We start from the raw sequence: 9745 nt of genomic DNA, 5'->3' as shown, positions 1-9745 counted from the left end.
ATACTGCAGCCAGACACCAGGGGGCGATAGAGACGTTTTGGCTTCATTTTTGGGGAGCTGTGGCGTCGTCCATGTTTTCTACAGTCAATGCTCTTAACCAAAAGCACTGCCAGGGGGCCAACAGCTGCGTACAGGACTTATTGGGAAGATTACACATAGGTGGCACACTGGAACAACAGGTCGAGGTCAGATCTCTTTTAAAAAGGTATGCGGATGTTTTTGCACTTCATGATGAGGATTTGGGGTACACTGATCGTGTGAAGCATGAAATTCCTGTTGTAGATGAAGTCCCTGTTTCTCAGCCTTACAGGCGCATTCCACCAAATCAGTACAAAGAGGTCAGGGAGCACATTTCTGAACTGTTGAGAAAGGGGGTGATTCAGGAGAGTTCGAGTTCCTATGCTTCACCAGTTGTTCTGGTACGCAAGTCTTAGACTGTGTGTAGACTACCGCAGACTAAATGCAAAGACCAGGAGTGATGCGTTTCCGCTCCCTCGCATTGAGGAGAGCCTGGATGCCTTGAGTGGTGCAGAGTTCTTCTCAACCATAGATCTTGCCAGTGGCTACCATCAGGTAGCGGTACATGAGAAAGACAGAGACAAGACAGCATTTACCACACCATTTGGCCTGTATGAATACTTGAGGATGCCTTTCGGGCTATGTAATGCCCCCGCGACCTTTCAGCGTCTTATGCAGGCCACAATGAGTGATTTGGTCTTTCAGATTGTGTTGATCTACTTGGATGATCTGCTTGTGTTTTCAACAACATTCCAGGATCACATTGTGAGACTGGAGACTGTTTTGAAAAGACTGAGGGATACGGGGCTGAAGGTTAAGGTTGAAAAGTGCCATTTCCTCCAGCCCAAGTTCAGGTTTCTCGGTCATGAAGTGTCGGCTCAGGGAATAAGCACAGATCCTGACAAGATAAGCGCTGTGGCAAAATCGCCCATCCCTAGTACTGTGAAAGAGCTAAGGTCATTTTTAGGATTTTGCAGCTACTATAGGAGATTCATTGAGGGCTTTTCCCAAACTGCGGGGCCACTCCATGATGTAGTGAACGTCTGTGTTAAGGAGATAAGTCCTGTCAGGGCTAAACAGCTTTTTGCTTCAGCCTGGACACCACAATGCTTACAAGCTTTTGAGTTGCTTAAGGAAAAGTTGACTAGTGCCCCTGTTCTAGGCTATGCTGACTTCAGTCTCCCTTTCACGCTGGAAACAGATGCTAGCAGTCTTGGATTAGGCGCTGTTCTGTCCCGGAAGCAGGGGGGAAGGAATAAAGTCATAGCTTATGCTAGTAGGAGGCTCAGAGGAGCTGAGAAGAATGATCAAAACTTTAGCAGCATGAAGCTCGAACTCCTAGCATTAAAGTGGACAGTCACAGAAAAGTTTAGGAATTATCTGCTGGGGTCCAAGTTCACAATCATAACGGATAACAATCCCCTGTGTCACCTGTCCGCTGCTAATTTAGGAGCCATTCAACAGAGGTGGGTAGCTCAGCTGTCTGTGTTTTACTTTGATGTCAAGTATCGCCCTGGCTGCTGCAACACTGCCGCTGATGCCCTCTCTCGGCAACCAAGAGTTGACACAGCAGAACCTGACAGTGAGGATGCAGGGTATGATGGCTCTATAGCCATATGTAATGTGCTAAGGGCAGGTACAAGTCTAGGCTCAGATCTTGTCATGGCATGGATGTTTCTGGGGGGGCATGTTTGAAGAGGTTGAGCACTGTGTGAAGAAATGTCAGAGGTGTGTGTTAACAAAGATGCCTCAACCCAAAGTTCAGGCACCCCACGCTCCATTTTTAGCTACCCGCCCACTTGAAGTTGTTGCTGTTGATTACACCACCCTTGAGCGGGCCACGGATGGTCGTGAAAACGTTCTTGTAATAACTGACGTGTTCACCAAGTTCAGTCAGGCATTTGCCACAAGAGATCAAAAAGCAGATACCACAGCTAAGATTATCCTGAAAGAGTGGTTCATGAAATATGGGGTACCAGAGCGCCTGAACTCAGACCAAGGCAGGAATTTTGAAAGCGCAGTGATTGCTGAGCTATGCAAACTGTATGGAGTAAAGAAAACTCGTACAACACCCCACCACCCTCAGGGTAACCCACATTGTGAGAGGTTCAACAGGACTTTGCACAACCTCTTGCGTACGCTTCCCCCTGAGAAGAAGCGGCACTGGCCCGAGCATCTGTCAGAGCTGGTGTATGCTTACAATGTCACGGCGCACTCGACCACAGGGTATTCGCCCCATTACCTGCTGTTTGGGGTCCACCCACATCTACCCGTTGATGCATTGTTGGGCTGGGAGGAAGTGAAGGATGACAAACTGGACTGGTTAGCAGTGCACCAGGAGCGTCTCCAGGATGCACATGCCAGAGCCAGAGATTTTGCCGAACGGAAGGCTGCAGAGAGAGTCTTTCAGCAGCAAGGAAAGGTGTTCTGTCCACCTGTTGACATCGGACAGTTCGTGTCTCTCCGTTACCGACCACCAGGAAGGAATAAAATTCAAGATGCCTGGGCAGCCCCTGCGTATAAAGGGGTTGATATCCAAGGGACAACATACACAGTAATGCCACTAGAAGGAGGGCCCGTGAAAAGAGTCCACAGATCTAACTTCAGGCCATGCGTGGAGTCTATACCTGCACCCAAGCCACGGCTACGTGACCGGGAAGTCAGTTCTGCAGGAGAGCAGCAACAACCCTGATGACCTCGAGGTGGAGCCAACAGCTTACCTTCCACCTGGACCAGGAAGCATTGGATTCTCCAGTGAAGAACCAGTGGCAAAACCTGTTCCAGCTCCTAGGAAAGGAGAAAAAGAGAAAGCGGAGGCAGGTCCACCCACACCTGCTACACGCAGGAGTAGGAGAGAAACTGCAGGGGTCCACACAAACCCATTTAATCTACCTAGACCAGCATGCCATGCAGTATCCTTCAGTCCAGATGTACTCTCCCAGGTGTTAGCCGGTATGGTTCTCTACACCACCAAACTCAGAGGAATGTTGGATGAGCAGGGGGTTACTGGGGACGATGACTCGTAGCAGGGGAGAATGTAGCCAAGTGAACTGATACTATGCATGGAAAGGGTTTAAAAAGAGGGGATTGTGTTTATGACTGGTTGCCTGTCTACCAGAGGTCTGTTGTAGAGTTGTCATGGTGATGACTAGACCTCGCGTTTTGGGGGTATACTGTCCCTTTAAGAGCCGCTGTTAGCCAGAGCACGCATGCACTCAAGTTTGCGTCACACACTGAGCGCGGGAGCACTGGAGAGTCAGAGGCTGCAAACGATTCTGTGGCTAGCTACACAAGAGAGTTCTTAACGCGCGACGGCTGTATGTTTAATGGTCACGTGCTGTGAGAAGGACTGAAGAGCGGGTTGGTAGGGGAGATCACTTGCTGTGTGATTCCTGTGTGTGTACTTGTCTTAGCAGTGGCTGTGTGGAGAAACCAAAGTGAGTTCATGATGTTCTCCCATAGAAATGTATATGTTTAAAAGAGAGTTTACTGTGTACTTTATTGCCAGTTAAACTGCGAAATTGTGGGATGTAAACAATGTGTTTATTTGTTTTGTTTTTTTCTGTATTGGTTTCTAGACAGGACACTACTGTTGCCTGTACTGTTTAAATTTAATGTTTACATATGATAGTTACTGTTGTCTCAGACCCTGAAAGACAGTTTTAGGCTGAGCCAGTGGAATAGTTACATTTTACCGTTTTCACTCAAAACTATAGTATTAAAACTGTGCTCGTCCGAGTACAGTTGGAGAATAAAAAAAGCCCACAAAAGAGTATTTCCTGTGTCCTGTCTAATTCCACCATGACCGGGCCACAAATAAGTATAATTTTGGGTCAGTGAAAACATGGCTGCTGCTGTAACACATAAACAGACAGGAGGAAGTGACCTGAGCTTTCATCAATAGGATGAATGTTCAACGTCAGGATCTCAGAAACTACCATATTATTAAAAAGATGTTAGATTTAAAAATGAAAATGAAAAACAACAAATTTAATTTGGATACAACTAAAAATGTCAGTGATTATAAAATATGCTGCAGTAAATTAATTTTAAAAAAATAGTACTATTGTAAATAATGCAGTTATTAAACAGGATTTTATTTGTAATAAATTGAGATTCATGATCTGTGTCCAGAGTTTACAGCTTTAAGAAATGATCTCAACATTTTTCTTCCTCCTCTTACGACCAGCAGCTCTGTGGTGAAACACTCGCTACCGACATGTGTTTCTATAATGAGAAACAGGATGCTGGACGACTGCAGAGCTGTTAGCTTCAGCTACCCACAGACCACAAACACACAGTCCAGCCACAGTGAACAGACACAGGGTTACAGCTGACTAAGGTTTCACATTTTAGGTAAAGAAATGAATAGTATGAACTTAAATATTGTGATTTCAGGCATGAAAGACAGATGATTACATCTGTTTAAAATGATCACAATCTGGTGTGTTGCTTACAGACATTTTTGTTCAACTGAAAATATGAACATTGCATTAATAAATTTGTAAATATAATTATTATAAAAACTGTAAAAAATAAAGAGCTTGGAAAGAAAAGCGTCTGGACTTCTTTGAGTTGCTTGAAGACGTTTCACCTCTCATCCGAGAAGCTTCTTCAGTTCTAAGGTCAAATGGTGGAGAGTCCCAGATTTAAACCCAGTGGGAGTTTCCCCACAAAGAGGGACAAAGGACCCCCTGATGATCCTCTAATCACATGAGCAGAGGTGGGAAATTGTGAAATTGCAAAAGTGACATCCCGGTGCATTTCAGACCCAGCAACACACTCAGACAGAAACTGGTTCACCCGAAAGACAAAACTCCTAAACACAAACTTAACAATGTGGTGTATGCTGTACAGTGCAGCGAGGAATGCCCAGACCTCTACATCGGAGAGACCAAACAGCCACTTCACAAGCGTATGGCACAACATAGAAGTGCCACCTCCACAGGACAAGACTCAGCAGTTAATCTGCATCTAAAGGTCAAAGGTCACTCTTTCGAGGATGCCAACGTTCACATTTTGGACAGAGAGGACAGATGGTTTGAAAGAGGAGTGAAAGAAGCCATTTACGTCCACTGTGAGCGACCATCTTTGAACAGAGGCGGTGGTTTACGACACCAACTGTCTGCCATCTATAATCCAGTTTTGAGATCCCTTCCCAGACGCCTTAACGCCCACTCACATCCTGGGCCATCTGACCTCAGGAAATCACATGATAGGGTGGGGTCAGGTTTCACAATGAGCTCACCTGAAACTCTGGCTGATTGGGACCCACACCCACTTTCACACCTTGGCTCAGGCCATTAGAGGATCATCAGGGGGTCCTTTTGTCCCTCTTTGGGGGGAAACTCCCACTAGGTTTAAATCTGGGACTCTCCACCATTTGATCTTAGAACTGAAGAAGCTTCTCGGATGAGAGGTGAAACGTCTTCAAGCATCTTAAAAAAGTTTAGACGCTTTTCTTTGCAAGCTCTTTTGACTACGATGACCTGGATGACTGAGAACCTTCACAGATGTAAAAATAAAGAAAACATATAATTTTGATTCTAGAGTTAAATTCAGCATCAAATTAGTAAAATGCTGGAAAAAATATTTGTTATATTTCCAAGCTCTCTGTGATGTCCTCACAAACCTTTATATGAACTATACATTCTATGATTACAGTCAGAAACCATGTTTTAATGAACATAAAATTAATTATAACCATCATCTTTAAACTGAGTCTAAATTAGTGGGATGGTATTATGACGCAGGTAATCATTTTGTGTATAGTATTTACTCCTCCATATATAGGGGTATTTTTGTTAAACTGAGTTACTGGTGGACGGTGATCATTGGTTGAAAGTGAATGAAGACGGCTGAGATGTCAAGACTGGCTGTTTCCTGCCTACTTCCTGTTTCCGATGAAGCTGTGCCGTGTGTTTAGTTGTGTATTGTTGTATGATGAGGTTTCTGCATCTAGAACAGCTCGATAATTTAATTTTTGTACACAATGTAAATATTGCAAATAATCCTTCTTTGAAGAGAATAAATTTAATGTGGGGCTAAAACAGGTTGAATAAGGACAACAAAGAAAGAACCTTTAAGTAATTACTTTTTAAAAATAAATCAACAAAATTTTAAAAAGAAAAACATGGGACAAAAAGGTTTAAAATAAATCATACATTGTCAGCTGTTTCATTACTTTGAAATATTCTGCCAAATGTGTTTAAATTTTAGTCCACAGAACAGAAACGCAAACAATCTTTACTTTGTTTGTGTAAAATTTAAAATATGAGTCTCACCTTCAGGTTTCCTGTGAACACATTGTCTCACCAGCAGAACCAGTAACACCAGTAAAACCACAACACAGACTGATCCAACAGATGACAACACAGGAATGAGAGGGGAACCAGGAGCAGGTGTGGATGTAGGTGGAGAGAGTAATGTAGGTGGAGGTGTGGTGGTGTGTTTGTCTAAAATAAAGCAAACACAGTCATTAAGTTGTCGTCACATTGTGAATGTTGAAAGCTGCAGAAACAAAGACAGGTGAGTGTGTCACCTGTGACAGTGATCCAGCTGGATGGAGACTCTCCATGACCGCTGATGTCACACTTGTAGAGGCCTTCATCAGACCTGGAAACATGCTGGATGGTCATGTGACCTGTAGGCTGCTTCCTGATGAGGGAGCCATCTTTATAGAAAGCAGCTGGGAGGTTGGAGGGAGTGGTCTTTGTTTTACAGAGCAGAGTGACGTCATCTCCCTCCATCACAGGGAGGACAGGACTCTGCAGGATCACTGATCCACCTCAACACAGAGACAAACTACAGCATTTCATCCATTTACACACAGCTTCATCAACACTAACTCCACACACTCAGCTTACCAGTGACTGTCAGGTTAACCATGTTACTGATGGGACCCTCTCTGGACTCACACCAGTAAACTCCACTGTCCCATGGGTACATGTATTCAATGTTACCAGAAGAATTAGTTGAACCAGCTAATCTTCCCCATCCATCTCCACACTGAGTCCTCTGTCCTTTGCTTGTGTTTCTCCTCAGAGTCCATCCAGCAGAGCTGTCGTCCTCCTCACAGCTCAGAGACACAAAGTCTCCTTCAAAGAACTGAGAGCTGCTGGGACTCACAGTCAGACGAGCTGTGAGGGTTAAAATAAAAAACTGATGATCTGTTAGACTTTAGATTGTGAAACATGAACCCAATCAGGTCATATCAGTGAACATTTATCAGGTTTAAACTGTGACAGAAGAAGGTTACTGACCTTGGTTTGTTGTGCAGCTCAGCAGTGAGATCAGAACTAAAGAGAAATGACACTCAGGTTGATTTAAGGTGAACATAAAGAACAACTCCACACAAACAGCTGACAAATACACAAACTCATCTCTCTGATATATCTGCTCTTTTACTTTGAGTTTGACAAAAGACTAAAAATAGTATTTAAGAATGAAAAACGAAAAGGTATCATCCATCTTTTTTTTACTAATTTTTAATCTTTTGTTTGAGGAAAATCTGAAGCCCAGTTGCCACTGGGCAGCTGTTCGAGGAAACAGATTTTAAAAAGTCTCTGCTCCTTTTGATCTAAAACTCTCTTTAAGCCATCATTATTGTTACTGTATGTTAGATTTGTATTGATGATTGTCATTTATGCTTAGAAATATTTACTCATATATGCTTAGAGTTTATAGTTGATATCATATTGATAGGGGTCTGATCCTTAGTGGTCTGCAAAGACTTGGTGTGCATTCCAGAGTGTTCTGGCATTCACACCCACGTCCTGAGAACATGGAGGAGGTCGTACCTTCTCTTATTGTTTCATGGTTGGATAAACGTGTCTATATCTGTTTTAGTCTAAGTGCCTTTTGTTTAGATGAATTGCTGGACTTCCAGACCAGCAGGTTTAGGGAAGTCGTGTATGGGGTCACACTCTGTTTCACACTCTTTTCATGTCTTCTCCTCCATCATCAGTTATCAGGAGAGCAGACAGTCAAAGTACAAGAATTCAAACAAACACAGAGATTCTACTTACAGAGCAGACACAGCACAGATGTTTCCTTCATCGTCCTTCTCACTCATTTGAGCTTTTTTTCATTTCTCTCACTGACACCAAGTAAAGCCCGCCCTCTTCCTCTGAGCACCAACTTTTCTATTGGTCCAAACACAGAGGCGGGGGACTAAATTCTAAAAGAAAAAAAATCAGAAATATATTTTTTAACACACTGACCTGCCTCAGACATTTGTTAATTCACAAAGATGAAATAGAAAAACTACCAGAAATCTAAAATCTCCTCTGTTCTCAATGATCTGTAGTTTGATTGATGAACAAATCCATTTCCATGTTGTGGACGTCCCCGTCAGTGAGAGAGGCTGAAACACAGGAATCAAACCAGGGACGCTGCTGTTATGGAGCTGAACTGGAACCATTCAGACACTGAGGCCCACTGAACACATTTTAGTTACAGCTGTGCAGAGACACACTGATGACTGACTAAAAAAAAAGATTTTTAAACCCACCCCTGGGTTCTACCCCTTCTAACAACTGCTCACACTGTCAAGGCAATACACCTGACAATTATATCCACGCTGTTTAGTTCTGTCCACCAGTTCAGAGATTTTGGTGCTGGATATGTGAGACTTATCAATGCGTCTGAAATGTAAAATTCCAACCTGCCCTTTAGGGTGCTTGTTGGACGACTTGATGATGTCACTACATATGAGATGAATACAATGCACATGGCTCTCACTGCCCAATGTATTACCGATAAAACTATCCTCATGAACTGGAAAAATAAAAAAACTGTTAATCCTAACCGGTATAGAGATCGTCTAAATCAGGGGTGTCCAAACTTTTTTCGCTGAGGGCCACATACATAAAAATATAGGAGGGGCTGGGCCACTTACTAGAAATTAGGTATATAACCTTTACTGCTTTAAAAATCACTTAAAAATGGTCAAATGTGTTATATTGTTGAATATAATTAAAGACAAAACTGCCTTCATCACAGCTTTCCATAAATGGATCTTTATTGATTTATTCAAAAAAAGCTTTGCTAGCTCATTCTCAGAACAGCAGCCTCAGAATTCTTAGACAGAAGATTTACAGCACAGAGAAAAAACAAAGGGGGAAATGGGATGGGTACATTTCAAGCTTGTTATTTAAGTTATTAGGCTTAGCAAAACATCTATTAACGTTCGTTTGAAATAATTATCAACATTAACAGATTGAACTGGACTTAATAACAGGAGTGCATATAATTTTAGTAAATTGTTCTGGTGAGTATCAGCTGCGCTGGGTATGTAAATCGGGCCATCCAGCTGCGGTGCTGATCCGACGCCACTCGTGCCAAAAAATCTGGACAAATGTCACTTGATCAAGGAGCAGAACTGCGTCAGATGAGATCAGCTGACTTTGCGTGTGCGTGCATTGGAGCCTTTTCCTGGACAATTTGAGCATGAAAAAAATACTGTTGCTGACCCTGTATGAGAGCTAGCATTTGCTTTAATTTCTGCTCTCGCTCAGCACCAGTGTAGGTTGCATAAGCCTGATGTTTGGTTTCATAATGACGTCGTACATTATACTCTTTCATAACTGCCACAGTTTCAGTACAGATCAAACACTTCCCCTTGAATTCTTTGAAGAAATATTCACTTTCCCACCGTGTCTGAAATTTTCTGCACTCACTTTCTACCTTTGGCTTCTTTGGTTCTGCCATGTTTGGTAACTTGGGG

At 43.0% G+C, this 9745-nt stretch overlaps 1 long non-coding RNA gene across 1 annotated transcript; it reads right to left on the bottom strand.

The window, feature by feature from the left end:
• Positions 1-7015: 7015 nt before the first annotated feature.
• Positions 7016-8149, bottom strand: LOC134618204 (uncharacterized). Its single transcript, XR_010091883.1, has 3 exons — positions 8046-8149; positions 7281-7316; positions 7016-7157 (listed from the first exon to the last, which is right to left on the bottom strand). It is a non-coding gene; the product is annotated as an uncharacterized LOC134618204 (long non-coding RNA).
• Positions 8150-9745: the final 1596 nt, after the last annotated feature.

Source organism: Pelmatolapia mariae, linkage group LG3_W (assembly GCF_036321145.2).
Source record: "Pelmatolapia mariae isolate MD_Pm_ZW linkage group LG3_W, Pm_UMD_F_2, whole genome shotgun sequence".
Lineage (NCBI taxonomy): Eukaryota > Metazoa > Chordata > Actinopteri > Cichliformes > Cichlidae > Pelmatolapia > Pelmatolapia mariae.
Note: the sequence above shows the minus strand (reverse complement) of the source record. Positions and strands in the feature narration are given on the sequence as shown.